This window comes from Onychostoma macrolepis, chromosome 03 (genome assembly GCF_012432095.1).
Source record: "Onychostoma macrolepis isolate SWU-2019 chromosome 03, ASM1243209v1, whole genome shotgun sequence".
Lineage (NCBI taxonomy): Eukaryota > Metazoa > Chordata > Actinopteri > Cypriniformes > Cyprinidae > Onychostoma > Onychostoma macrolepis.
In genome coordinates this window covers 54081455-54097201 of record NC_081157.1, presented here as the reverse complement: position 1 = coordinate 54097201, position 15747 = coordinate 54081455, and the positions used below count along the sequence as shown (strand labels likewise).

At 36.7% G+C, this 15747-nt stretch overlaps 1 protein-coding gene across 1 annotated transcript in view; it reads left to right on the top strand.

The window, feature by feature from the left end:
* The window catches only part of LOC131535842 (zinc finger protein 501-like), a 515807-nt gene that overhangs the window by 277878 nt on the left and 222182 nt on the right, over positions 1-15747 (top strand). The gene's annotated exons all lie outside the window — the stretch shown is intronic.

Here is a 15747-nt window from a genome sequence, read left to right as displayed (position 1 = left end):
CTTTGGGCTCACCACAGGCTCTCTGTCAGCAGACCACACTAGCGGACTGTCCACATTAACCCCATGATGACCCAGTGTGGGTCCAGAACAACTTTTGTACCTTTGGGCCCATGCAGGTTTGGTGTAGGCAGCCCTGTAATGCAGCTAGGAGAAATACTAACATTGACTGGCCCTTCTTTAGCCACTCAACTGAACTGGAATGGCTCAAACCAAAAGAGACCTTTTCAGAACCTGTTGTTTCATAAACTGTAGGCCAGGGATCCTCAAATCTGGCTCACGAGATCCACTTTCCTGCAGAGTTTAGCTCTAACCCTAATCAAACACTCAGTGTCTTCAAAGTCGGAGTGGTCTCGTAATAATGAGATTCTTTCCAAGCAGATACCAAACAGTCAGAAAATGTTCTGTCGCTCGTCTTCTTCTGTCGAAACTAACTTTGTTGCTCAGCACATAAAGACGAACTACCGTGATTTCAGACTTCAGTGATCTGGTTTCACTTATCTTCTAGTTATTATTTTATAAACTTTAAAGGCACAAATCTGATGTTTCTGTCGTGAGAACTATTACATTTATTTGATCAATGAACAGTTCAATGCATCACTCATTAAGACAGGGACTTTATGCCACCTACTGGTGGTTTAGTGTAATATTTATTTATCCTAAACAAGCCAAGACCAGCACAAAAACACAATCAGCACAATATCCTGTTAGTGTCATTATAGAAAAAAAATCACTTAAAATATTGAGAGAACATTTATTTTTTCCCTCAAAATCACACTGTGTCCTCTTTGAATTAAAAGAACACAAACAATCCAGATGTCAAATTTTACAGTCTGCATCAAATTAAATTTACAAAAGTGATTTTACACAGAAAATCTGTTAAATGCAAGCGTCTATATGTTTCAAATAAGTTTTGTGAAAACAAAATGTCAAAATATAAGTGAAATAATGTTCCATCATCATTCAACTTCACAGATATATTTATATAAAACAACATAGTTATTCTGACCTGTACTTATTAAAATATGTAAAAGAAAAAAGTGATCATATTAAATTTTATTATATTTTAAATGATTAAAATGTCATTGCTAACAATAGTTTGGGTAAAACTAATGGTGTGAAGGATAGTGGCAAATATAAAGATTTAAAATGACAAATAATGAATATATTGGGACTACACTTTATATGATCCTTAAATATAGTATTTGAATATGTCCTCAAATGATTTTTGTTCTAAATATGCCTGATTTTTATTTATCTATTGCTATAAAAACCCCTTTTTGTCTTTGACTCATATACTAATTGACACATTTACGCATCTATATCTGTCTATCATAAAAAATAAAATAAAATAAAAAACTGATGCTAATTACCAAATTTGTATTTATAATTCTAACATTATTCTGTTTCTTCATTAAAATAACAGCAGATATCTAGGAAGAAAAAAAGACATTTGGAAAAAATGCAGCTGAATAAACAGAAGATTTAACTGCTTTCATTGATTCAACGTGACTCATGAACACACGACTATGACAATATATGATTTATCTGAGTTCTTCTTATAATTTTCCTTATAGTAAAGTTTATGGTAGTGTAATACCTTTATCACTGCTTAGAAAACTATGAAATATGTTGTGTGCCTTATTCTGTGTAAGAAGCCACATCATCTCACAGAAGGTTTCCTTTAAACACTCGACTGACGTGATGAAGTGAGTTTGGAGTAAAAACATGTTGTTAAATGTGCTATTTTCACATGCGAGAGCAGCATTTACTACACAGAGCCGTAGTTCACTGAGAAGCTACGCAAACAGCAAACAGCTGTCATTGCTGCAGAACGATTTCTTCAATTTCATTATCGCACGATTATATTGCTTACAATTGTTTTGCGTAGCTTGTCAGTGAACTACGGCTCTGTGTAGCAAATAGGGTGATCACCACCAAACAAACCAAATTTGTGTCGGACATGTTACCAACACTAAAACATAACCTGAAATTATTATGTCTAACTTAATAAAAACATTTCTATTCTGCCTTTCAGCTTGTGAAACACTTTTTCCTTTAGTCCCTTCCAGAAAACATCATTACACCACAATGCTACATAATATAAGAACATTTTTTTTTCTTTTTTGTTGCCATTATGACGCCTTGTAAAATAGATTTACTTTACCGAATTATCCGGAACAACGGCAAGTTTGTTTTCTACATTTACATACAAAGTAAATAAATTATATATATATATAGAAACCTTACAAGTGTTTACACTGTGATAAGAGATTCAATCAGCCAGGAATCCTGAAAACACATGAGAGGATTCACACTGGAGAGAAACCGTATCACTGCACTGCATGTGGGACGTGTTTCAATAATTCATCTGCTCTACACAGACATACAAAAAACATTCACAGTTAGTATATCATCTCCAGATCTTTCAGGTCTGATTCGCGTCCTCACCAAATGTGACACAATAATGCATACTGCATCAAGCAGTAAAATATCATCTGGATAAATCTGTCATAACAAGCGACATGACAAAGAAACATTATCTAAAGTTTTCACAGTGAATATTTTTTGAATATGAGTGTTTAGAGCTTACTAATACGAATAACGAGTGGTAACTAGGCTAATATAATAAGGAAACATACAAACAACACATGCATATACCAGATACATTTGTAACTGATTAATTATGGTCTAAATAAAGAAAATGCCTCTATGTGTGTGTTATGTATCTTGTAATCGTGGGGGTAGTCCACTGGTCAGCCAGGCCTGGCACCGAGGGTCATTTAGTTCTCTTGGAATGTGTTTGAAGTCCGATGGAGAGAAAAGATAGTCGATCTGTTTAGCATCTTTTTGACAGTGGGGGGACAACCCTTGGCAATTTAGCACACATATAAAGATAGAATGTGGGGCCAGGCTGTGAATTATATGCAAATGTCAAAAGGCTAAAAGGGTCTCTTAAGACATGAAGTCCCAACGACCATCAAGGATCATAAGCAGATGTTACACCTCCAGAAAAAGTGAGTACAAGGTTTTTTAAATGAATCTTTGCAAATTGCCTTTCCTAATAATGTGCTAATTAGCAAGTTTCAGGATGAATGCGGCTAAAGTAAACAGTCCCTCAGATAGAGGCTCGGAAGAGATGGGCGGGGTCAGCAGAGCTCATGAACATTTAAAGGAGGGTTAACCCTAACCCTAACCGCTTGCTCTGACAAGAGTTGTTTTTGAGAGGGTAAAAAGGTGTTTTCTACACTACCAATGAGAAATTTTAACGAAACTATGTTACAGACTTTTCATTAAGACCCTAAAGAATAATATCAACTTGTGGAAAATGGGCATTATTCCTCTAAAACTACACCAGACAGCCAGCTCTTTAACCTCCTGTCTGTAAGCAGACTCGTCACCGTCCTGGATGAGGCTGATCAGTGTGGTGTCATCTGCAAACTTCAGGAGCTTGACAGAGGGGTCTTTAGCTGTGCAGTCGTTGGTGTAGAGGGAGAAGAGCAGTGGGGAGAGGACACAGCCCTGAGGAGCTCCAGTGCTGATTGTATGGGTGCTGGATGTGTATTTTCCCAGCTTCACTAGCTGCTGCCTGTCTGTCAGGAAGCTGTTGATCCACTGAAAGACGGAGGTGGGCACGGAGAGCTGAGTTAGTTTGGGCTGAAGGAGTGATGGGATGATGGTGTTAAAAGCGGAGCTGAAGTCTACAAACAGGATCCTCACATATGTCCCTGGTCTGTCTAGATGCTGCCGGATGAAATGCAGTCCCATGTTGACTCCATCGTCCACATTAGAATAAAGTTGAACTTCATTCACTGTGAAAACTTTAGATAATGTTTCTTTGTCATGTCGCTTGTTATGACAGATTTATCCAGATGATATTTTACTGCTTGATGCAGTATGCATTATTGTGTCACATTTGGTGAGGACGCGAATCAGACCTGAAAGATCTGGAGATGATATACTAACTGTGAATGTTTTTTGTATGTCTGTGTAGAGCAGATGAATTATTGAAACACGTCCCACATGCAGTGCAGTGATACGGTTTCTCTCCAGTGTGAATCCTCTCATGTGTTTTCAGGATTCCTGGCTGATTGAATCTCTTATCACAGTGTGAACACTTGTAAGGTTTCTCTCCAGTGTGGATCCTTTGGTGCAGTTTTAAACTGCTCGCTGTAGTAAAAGCCTTCTCACACTCAAAGCACATGTAATCTCTCACACCAGTGTGTATTTTCTGATGTATTTTCAAACTTCGTAGATGTGAAAAACTCTTTCCACACAAATGACATGAATGTGGCTTCTCCTTTGTATGAACTCTCAGGTGCTGCTTCTGGACTGAAGCTCTCAGAAATTGTTTACCGCATTGATCACATGTGTACAGTTTCTCTCTAGTGTGGATGTTCATGTGATGCTTAAGATGTGCTGAGTGTGAGAAACTCTTCCCGCACTGATCACAAGTGAACGGCTTATCTCCAGTATGAACTCTCATGTGTAATGTAAGTACTCCTTTTTGTGTGAAACTCTTCCCGCACTGATCACATGTGTACGGTTTCTCTCCAGTGTGGATCCTCTCATGTCTTTTCAGATTTGATAAGTGACTGAATCTCTTGTCACAGTGTGAACACTTGTAAGGTTTCTCTCCAGTATGAACTCTCATGTGAAGCTCAAGACTCTGTTTGCATGTCGATCTCATTCCACACTGAGTGCAGGTGAAAGATTTATTGGTTCTTCTTTTCTTTAAATCTTTCTGAGTTTGAGAGCAACTCAAAGGTTTTTTTCCAGTTCTGAAGTGATTTTTTCCCTCAACTTCACTCAGTTCTTTATTCTCCTCATTTTCTTCAATCAACTCTGAAATAAAAGTAAAAATAGTTTATTTTCATTAACTCATAAAAAAAGAAATGTGAAAAGACAAACACGAACCCTGATGTAGCAGCAGAAAGTAGATAATTGCTATACAACATTTTGATCATTTTGACACAGTTTTATAAATACATCTAGTACATTTTATATATACATCTCTGAAACTTCTTCATTCGTCAATAAATGAGGTACACTGATCTTCAAATTATGATTTTTCAAACATTATAGGCACAAATCCCATGTTTCTATAGGGAGAACTATTAAATATGTTTGATCAACTACACAGTTATCTAACAAATAATTTTGTGGAAAAAAAGTACCCAGTTTACAGAAAGTGTCTCTTATTATTTGATTATTCAGCTATATTACTGCAGAGCTCTAAATAATTATCCAATTACAATACAAACAATCTAAAACTACTTGAAGCGTTATAACCGTCAGCATTATTAATGAAGAATGAAGAATAAACAGCAACCTGTTTGTTGTTCAGTATCTTCAGTGTGTTTGATTCTGCAGGGTTCTGGATCTCTCATCTTCTCTCTGTCCTCTTTAATAAACTCAGCTCTTCCTGATGCTCTGATGCTCGTCTTCACTTGTAAACTGATGGGAATATTCCAGCATTTATTGCTGAATGTGTGATTGTTGTGAGGAGCTTCACTGAACATGCATTTCTGTGTGGAAGAAGCAGATTTGCCAAAATCAACAAGAAATCAGTTTACTTATTCTTAAATAATTTGCACATTTAAGCATTAATATAAGTAAAGTAGATGTCCTCCAGATACTATCTTTGAAGCCTTGAAAATACAAAGTGTTGTCCAGGGCCGGTTCTAGACATTTGGAGGCCCCCCACCCCCAATAAAAAGCACTTGAAACAAATATGATTCCTAACCTTTTTGTTTATACATTTCATTTTAAAATTTGTAAAGCTTTACTTGCGTAGTACCAGTCAAAAGTTTAGACACATTACTATTTTTATGTTTTTGAAAGAAGTCGCTTATGATCAAGTCTGCATTGATTTGATCAGAAATGCAGAAAGAACTAAAATATTGTGAAACTTATTATTATTATTATTATTTTAAAATGGTTTTAGCTGAATTTTAAGCATCAATTTAACACATCCTTATGAATAAAAATATTAATTTCTTTAAAAAAGAAAAAGGAAAATAAATACTGACCCATTGAATTATTATTATTTTTTACTTTTCTATTTCACAATATTACTTTTTGGGGGTTGTAGGCTATTTTTGATCAAATAAATGTATATGTAACGATTGTCCTCTGAAGGCGAGCGTAGTGATGAACCCAAGTGCAGTTAATTTACAAAGTGATACGAAATCCAAACATACAAACGAAGACTTGACATGAGCGGACTTCACTAGAACAGACTTGACTTGGCATGGACAAACAAACTAGACTCACCGACAGCAGGATACAAATTAATACATGACAAGGAACAGAGGCAATGACATACTTATAACAAACATGACATGAACAAACCAATAGGAAACAAGACATATGACTAGGACAACCAATCAAAACATGACAATGAACAATTCAGGGTTCAATAAACCCTGCAGCCCACGACTGGTTGCCCACTGAAGCTAAGCAGGGTTGAGCTGGTCAGTAGCTGGATGGGAGACTCCTGGGAAAACTAGGTTTCTGCTGGAAGAGGTGTTAGTGAGGCCAGCAGGCGGCGCTCACCCTGTGGTCTGTGTGGGTCCTAACGCCCCAGTATAGGGACGGGGACACTATACTGTCAATAAGCACCGTCCTTCGGATGAGACGTTAAACCGAGGTCCTGACTCTCTGTGGATTAAAGTTCTCCATCGCCACGATGGATTTCCGTTATTTAAGTTAACAACTTTATTAATCCCACAAGGGGCAATTCAAGTAGGGCAGCAGCATCATAGAGCAGACACAAAACATCACACAGACGGGACAAAAATTAAATACGTATAAATAAAAAAAAAAAAAAAAGGAAAAACCCAACCCAACATGCTTCATAAATAAATTCATAAAAATAAAAAAATAATAATAATAAAAATAAATAAATAATAAATAAGACTTTAAATTGCAAAAACGAATAGTCTCTGGAACAAAAGTAAATTTATATCTATTAGATGAGCATTTAATGCTTCTAAATCTTCTTCAGAGGGCAATACTTCAAAGTAAACCTTCAAGGGATGAGAGTCATCTCCGTGATACTCCGAGTTTTTCTTAGCATTTGTTGCTCGTAGAATTCTGCTAGACTCCGCAAAGGCACACCAATAATGTTTGAGCAAGTCCTAACTAAGGTCTGCAAACGATTCTTGTTCCTAAGAGAGAGTGATGAGTACCAGCATAAAAAAGAAAAACTCAAGATACTCTCAGTAAAGGTAGTATAAAAAGTTCTCAGTATCTTTTTTTGTACACAGAAAGAGTTCAATTTCCTAAGAACATACATTCTTTGATTCACTTTCTTAATAATGACCTCTGTGTTCTGCTGGAACTTTAAAGTAGTATCAAATATAGTTCCAAGATACTTATACTCCTGTACCCTTTCAACTTCTTTTCCATAAAAGTACACAGGTTTCACCTTTGAAGCATTTTTCCTAAAATCAATTGCCATCTCTTTCGTTTTACTAATATTCAGTTGTAGTTCAGCTTTTTTGCACCACTCAAAGAACTCATTATGATCATTACTGTCATCACGTTCTGCACTAGTCAACAAGGATAGAAAAACTGTCATCAGCATATTTAATACATGACAGTTATCCTTAGTGCTGCGACATTCATTTGTATTAAGTATAAAAAATTTAAGACAGTACACATCCCTGAGGAGATCCAATTGACGTAACCAGTGTATCTGACAGCACTCCATTCAACATGACTCTTTGCTGCCTACATGTCAAAAAATCTAAGATCCATAAAACCAAACCATGACTTACATCAAATTCACATACGAGTTTCTTTGCTAAAATTACAGGATTCATTGTGTTGAATGCAGAGGAGAAATCAACAAACAACATTCTAGCAAACGTGCCTCCCTTCTCTAAATATTGATGTATGGTATTTAAGAGGAAAAGCTTTGCATCATCCACACCTCTTCTAGTGCGATATGCAAACTGTAAAGAATCGAACTTATGACCTGTTACTGTGATAAGATGTGACTTAACTTCCCTCTCTAAGGCTTTCATGGCTAAAGAAGTTAATGCAATGGGCCGAAAATCATTTAAAGAATGTGACTCTTCTTGCTTGGGAATAGGTATTATATTAGACGTTTTCCATAAGCAAGGAACTACAGCCTGGTCCAGGGATGCCTGAAACAGAGAGTAAAACACAACACTGAGCTGCTCTGCACAGTATTTAAGTGTTCTCCCACAGATACCGTCTGGACCAGGCGCTTTATTAACAGGTGTAGCTTTCAGCTGCTTTATTACATTGAAAGGATGCAAATTCAAAGAGTTAGAGGGGCTTCATTTTTGTTTAAAATCATCAAGAACATCACTTGTGTCATGCTTCTCAAAACGCGTAAAAAACAAATTCAGGTCGTTGACCAATGAGTTACCATCTACGTCCTTATTTAACACTGTTCCTTGCTTAGGTATACTAATATCCACCATGCTCTTAATCCCATGCCAGACAGCCCTCATATCACCTTGAACAAATTTATTTTCTATTTTATTTTTGTAATTTAGTTTAGCACATCTGATTTTTCTTTTAACCTCCTTATTGATCATTTTTTTCTCCTCATTGGACCCTGACAAATATACTCTTTTCTTCATGTTGAGAATATTTTAAGCTCTTTGGTTACCCACGGTTTGTTGTTTGGAAACACAGTCAAACTTTTAGTGGGTATAATCGCCTCAACACAAAAACTGATGTAACTAGATACCACAAGAACCTGATCATTCAAGTCCAAAATATCACTTAAAAACAAGTCCCAATTTGTAAGATTTGCAGCGAGTCTATGACGGATTTCCGTCAATTGCAGGGTTCCCGCCTGTCCTTAATGTCTTAAATTCACTTTTCATAATTTTAAGGCCGTAAATAGGCTTACATTTCTCAAATAGTGTAATAAATGTCTTAATTTTAGTTTGAATAGGCCTTAAATTAAGGAAAGTGGAGGTGTATTCAGCCTGCTGAGGGGATGTGATCAAAGCCTGGATTGGAGTGAAAGCACGTTCCTCTCTCCGCTCGAAGCGTTCTGTATTCACTCCGCTCTCGATCCACTCCGGGTTTCTATTCCCGCTCACGGAAAAACTGCTCCGTGTTCACCCCATTTTAAAAGTTATCAGGGATTAACGACAGATTTCTGTAAACTGGAAAAAATGAGGGGAAAAGAAACATATTGTTGTTGAATTTAACTGCACTCATGCCACCTCTGAGCCTCATTAAACGTCTGAAAATGTACCTACAAGCCACTTTTGTGTTCTTCTGTGCCACCTCTGGAGTACAAATTAAATTAGGAGGACAAGAGCTCCTAAAAAGAACAGAAAGCATAGAGCCATGTATAACATATTAGATCCGTGCATGAGGTCTTAAAGAGACAGCAGCCTAAATAAACCTGCTGCTGTCTGTCATTATACAGTGAAGACTATCCAGTGTTATTTTACAGTTGAATAGATTATAGTTAGACCTAACTGAAAAAAAAAATTAAGTACTGATAATTGAATTTGTATCTTGTTATTGTTTTTGTTTGTGCTACTGATTGTCATTCATTTATTTGTTCTTATTTTATTATTTTCTATTTACTTGTCTATTTTTAGTTAAAATAAATTAGATTCTGAGTGCAGGTGATTGTTGGGTGGGAGGGGTGTGGTCCATGAGAGATAGTCCTGCCACCACAGCTGGAATAAATCCTGGAGGAAACACTGCATACATTTAATACAATTAGAAAAATGCATTTACAAAGGTAGAAAGAAAATGCCCTGTAAATCACTTTGAGTCAAATGTCACCTCATATTAAAAAGGCTAATTTTTGATCAGAATTTTTATTATTGATCAGAAGGTGCTCTAAATTTTTAAATTAGGAGGACAAGTGCTCCTAATTACAAGAAGAAAATCACGGCTCTTAAACTGGGTGTGTGACAGGTACGGCTGCGGAATGGGGTTTGGTCGACGAAAAAAATTCAGTCAAAAGATTTATTTTTTTGCTTTAACCCCTGAATCCCATGGCACTCATCTTAAAGAGTAGGGGTGTAACTCCGGTGTCCTGGCCAAATTCCCTCCTCTGGCCCTTGTCAATCACGGCCTCCTTGTAGGAGCACTGGCACTGTTATCCTGTGGCTGCCGTCACATCATCCAAGTGGATGCTGCACACTGGTGGTGGTTGAGGAGAGACCCCCTCGTGAGTGTAAAGCGCTTTGGGTGTAGCAATACACAATGAAGTGCTATATAAATGCCTCATTCATTCGTTCAACAGGGGAACCAATAGGAGGATCTTTGTTGACATCTATGTACGCATGCGCCGAGTGGTTGTGTGGCAACAAAACAAACAGTATGGCGGGCTGTAAAGACGCGACGAGCACTTTCAAGAGAGTTAGCGGGCGAAATCCACAATATATAAGCACTTTAACATCTGAAGACCGGAGGAGGTTTGGAGAGAAGCTCAAAATTTGTATTGGTGACAAAATTGAAGTTATTCAGTGCCCATATGAGATCTGGGATGACAAAAAACGTTGGTCTGACTCGCCGGTGTCTTGGCCACCAATCTGCTGGGGAGACATTTATTCTTATTTAATAGAAACCCCTGGACCCTTCACTCATGAAAGATTAAAGGCTTTCAAAAGTCTGGAGGCCTTTTCTTTTGCTTTTAAGTTTTGCGATCCAGAATAGCCCATTTTGATGTGAGGAACATAGTCTGGGTGCTGTGGATCGCGGTTTGGGACACCTGAATCAGAACGAAAACATATGACTCGGTTGATTTGACTCAGTTTTATTTTTTATTTTTTTCAATCTTCTATAAATACATAGTCACTAAGACTTACCATGAACAAAATGAGCCTCACAAACTCGATCAGAAGCTGCAGGAATCCAGGCTTTCTTCGGAGCGTCCAGGTTCAATCGCCTAATTGCACGCAACCATTTCTTTCGTTTTTCGCGATCCTTTTCGGAGGGAATTCGAAAAAACTTTTTATCAGGCCCCCAACGAGCCGTACAATCGACCACACAGCAAGAGTGAACCATCCTCTTCTCTAAATCCTCATCCAAACGTGCAAAACAATCAAATTACAGGTATCTAGCGGTGTTTCCTGCCACACGATTCCCATGATGCAACGCGACAAACGTAAACAATGACGTCACAAAAGATCCGCCTATAGCAAAGAGACATGAGGGCAAGGGAAGTAAGAACATCAAACAGAACCCAAAACAGACCTTATAGCTTGATGATCATAGGAGACTTCTTTAAAACAAGATTAAAAACTGTAATGTGTCCAAACTTTTGACCGGTACAGTACATGCATATTAATCCAACTTTGCCTAAGGTTTGCTGAGGATGTTATTATTTCCATGAAGTTATTATTATTATTATTATTATTATTATTATTATTATTATTATTGTGCAGTAATTTGAATGACACTTCAGTAAATGAACATTAGTGCTTTTATCATTAATTTTTCCTAGCTGTGTATGGGCAGAATTTACCCCTCCCATTTAACCAATATTAACTACAGATATTGTCATATTATTAATATTAATAAATATGATGTATTGCTACCTTAAATATGCACTATATAGCCTATAAAAAAAGTGTAAGTGAATTAGTTAATTGAAACTGAAAGTAAGTGTTACGTTAGAGCAGTCAGGGCCCGTGGCAGAGGCGGAATAGGCTAATGCTAGGGGCGCCATTTATTTATTTATTACCTATACTACTTTAATACTATACATTTTTAAAAATACGGAGTGTCTATTTACACTGAGTGCAAAGTTGGCAAAGGCTATTTACACTAACTCCGCCCACCAACGTGTGATTGAGTAGTCAACACTGAAAAAAGACGCCCTTTTAACATCAGTGTCAGTGATGTAGATGATAAAAGCGCTTGCTTTTTGATGCGATCGACCCGAGTTTGAACCTGCCTTTTTTTCTCCCTTTTCAAATCTCATATCGCATCGGAAAGGAAATTATTTTCAATAAAAATGAGGGAAATAATCAAAAAGTTGAAAATAAAAGTATCGGGTAGGGTTAGGGTGGGTGTAGGGAGGGCTTTATTGTCCCAATAAGGTGGCATCCATTTAATAATTTGCATTAAAATTATAATTTACACTCAATACATTATTATTGCGTACTGTTGTGTAATATACTACAGGTGCAGATAATTGCTACTATTTGCAATAAGTAGTATAAATAACAGAAAATCTTGCTATTTTAACAGTTTAAATAGAATCCATTGCTATTTGCACTTAGTATAAATAGTATCTATCACTAAGAAAATATGCTATTTGAAACTTACTGTAAATAGCATCTATCGATATTTACACTTAAAAATAGCCGCTGCCTTAATAACTTGAATTAAACTATAATTTACACTCAATACGTTATTATTGCGTACTGTTTTATAATGTACTACAATACTGAGGTGCAGATAATTGCCACTATTTGCAATAAGTAAATAGAAGAAAATCTTGCTATTTTAACATAGTGTAAATAGAATATAGCTATTTGCACTTAGTGTAAATATTGTTAAAAAATACTGCTATTTTCACAGTGTAAATAGTATCTCTCGCTAAGAAATGATGCTATTTGCACTTACTGTAAATAGCATCTATCGATATTTACACTTAGTGCAAAAAGCCGCTGCCTATAAATAAAATCGCAGCAGCAATGCATTACACTCACTGATCACGAGACATTCAGTAACAGCCACATTATCAGTCCAAACGTGGAAAATGTGTCTCGTACGTGAAATATTACTGACCTCTCCTCAGACTCGACGCTGCAGCTGCGTCCGAAAGCTTTATGACTTGCTCCTTTATCAGACAATGGCTGCGTTCGAAACCTGCATACTCAATGAGTAGGTACTTAAATTCAATTAGTGCTTACTTAATGAGCGCTAAAACAGTATGTACTCTACAGCCAAATCTCCGGTTCATTCCAGACGGGATATATCGCACTTTGGAGTGAAAACAATCACGGCCGCCATATTGAAGTGTCGTTCCAAACCGAAGTGCTCAGAATTAGCCACTTCAAAGGGCCACAACTGATGGACACTGCGGGCCCCCATGATCCTTTGCGCTGATTCTTTGCATGATGACGGCGCCTCCGTATAATGACGCAGAAGGGCACTTCAAGAAACAGTTGTTTGGTCCCTACACCCTTCAACCCTTTGAAGCTCTCGCTCCGGAGGGTGAACCCTTTGAAGGCATTAGGGCGAAGGGATGAGCCCTTCCGAATGAACGCAGGGCTCGTTGAGTATGAATGCGATCCGCCATGTTGACGTTATCATGTGACCTATGACATTGTATAGAAAAATATTGAACATAGACTACAATATGTAAAATATGAGAACATACAGTAAATTTTGATACAGAAAAATAATAATAATAATAATAATGAAAAGAAGAAAAGTTGGAATGACTGCTGTTATGTTCATTGGCTTTAATATGACTGACATTTAATAATAATTTAAAAAAAAAAGGTATCCAGTAATCGCTGAATAAAATGCACAACGGAGATAGAGGAATTTTAACTGATGAAACTTGAAGACAATAAACATACAATTGCACACAAAAAAAAGAGAGATAAGAGCGACAGGTTTAAATCTGTAAATATGTTGGTTTCTTGTTGAATTTAAGTCTCGTTTCATCCCTCAGGCTTATAAATAACAAAAACAACAACAACAAAAATGCAATTTTTGATGCATTATGATCATATGAATATTATGATTATTCAAGGATATTTAACCTTGTCATTGTGCTTTTTTTTGTGTGAATGTAATCTCATAATTTGATGTACGCAAACCCATTATATTTATGTTTTCCTTTTTTTTATCATTATGATTGTTTATTGTAAATGATACAATCATCTTCCCCTGATCTTGTATGAAATTATAAGTTGTGCAGTAATAATAATAATAATAATAAAAAGATAAAATGGAGAGGTGCACTAACACACATAGCATCAGTAACTTGAAAACCCTGCCTAGTGCTGTTTAATCAGCCTTTGCAGAGTTTACGGCAGAGATGGCGCTCGAGTTAGTGACTCCGACTCGAGTCGCATTTTTATAGACTTCAGACTCGACCTGAAATTACTCCAGACTTGACTCGACTCGAGGAAAAGGACTCGTGAACATTTTAAAAGCAACCGGAGTCTTTTATCCTTAAATACTTATATAACTGATATTCAAAAGGCGGACCGCATCCACACAGCAGAAGAAAAAAACAGTGCTGCAAATATAGTTATTTTTCTTACTATTTATATATCTGTACTGTAACCTGTGACTCTGACTGTTCAAACCAGATGTGACAAGACGTTTCTGATCTACATGTAGCATTATTAATCTGTAGGCTAAGAACATTTCAAAAGAAAAAACTATAATAATTTATCTTCTCTTCAGACCCTACAAGGTACCGTGATCGAATTAGTAAAAGAGTACAAATATCTTGGCATTATTGTGGACGATGTACTATCTTTTAGCTCTCACATTACTCAACTGAAGAAAAAATTTAAAATCAAGCTTGGGTTTTATTTTAGGAACATGTTTTGTTTCTCATTCAATGTACGAAAGACATTGGTTACTACTACTTTTCTACTCGTGCTTGACTATGGTGATGTAGTATACCAGTTCGCACCATCATATTGTGGGATTACAAATTTATTTAAAATGTTTAATTTAGATTCCAGTGTAATAATATACAAACTGAAGAAGTTATATACATTGTGTTTAGCATTTATGGTGAAGATGATGACATCAGATGAACGATTCTGTTTAACAAAGTTTGTAGCACGAGGTCCCTGCCAGTTCCTGTTCTCTTATTGTAAGTGAAATGAGCCAGACGACGGAGACTCTTGCCTTTTGTTTGTAATTGCTCTTGATGCCCCTGCCCCAATCTTTGGGCAGTTAGGCTGATTAGATTAGGAGTGGTTAAATGGGGCAGGATGCTATACCTGAATACTTCATTTGCATGCTTTAAGGTCGTCACCCGGTGCTTTGTTTCCATTCTTAAGCACTGCCCCCTAAATGTATATACACTACAATGTATCACTGCTTTTAGTGAGACTTGGATGACTACAGCGACGCACAGCGAGTTCTCAATAAAGAGTAACTTCTGTATGAAAGATATCCCAACGTCTCCTGGTCTCTGCTTCGACAAGAGGAATAAAGGTTTACAACAATATCTTCTCTCCTCTTTAGATGCTGTTTATCATGGTGCTTTAAGATTTATATCAGATTGTAAACCCTCAACGCATCACTGTATATTGTATAACAGTGTAGGTTGGTCTTCTTTGTCTATCAGAAGAAAAATGCACTGGTATTTAATTATCTATAAAGCCATTCTGGGGATGTTGCCCTCATATCTCTGCTGTCTTATAAAACAGAAAATTGTTGAGAAATACTTCCTTCGCTCACAAAATTGTTATACTCTCTCTGTTCCTTTTGTTCAATCTGAATGAGGTAAAAAGGCTTTTATGGACGCTGCTCCGACCGATTGGAACCTTCTGCAATCGAAATTGAAATTACAAAATTTGCTGTCTTTGGATCATTTTAAAACAGTTACTCTGCAAATGGAAATTGACTCAATGATATGTAACTGTTTTTAAGTGTCTCTAGTCTGTTTGTGTTGTAATATTTTGTGATGAAACTGATGTACTGCTGCCCATTTTGGCAAGGACACTCCTGCGAAAGAGATTTTTAATCTCAGAGAGTCTTTTCTGGTTAAATAAATAAAATAAAAATGAATCATTAAAAATC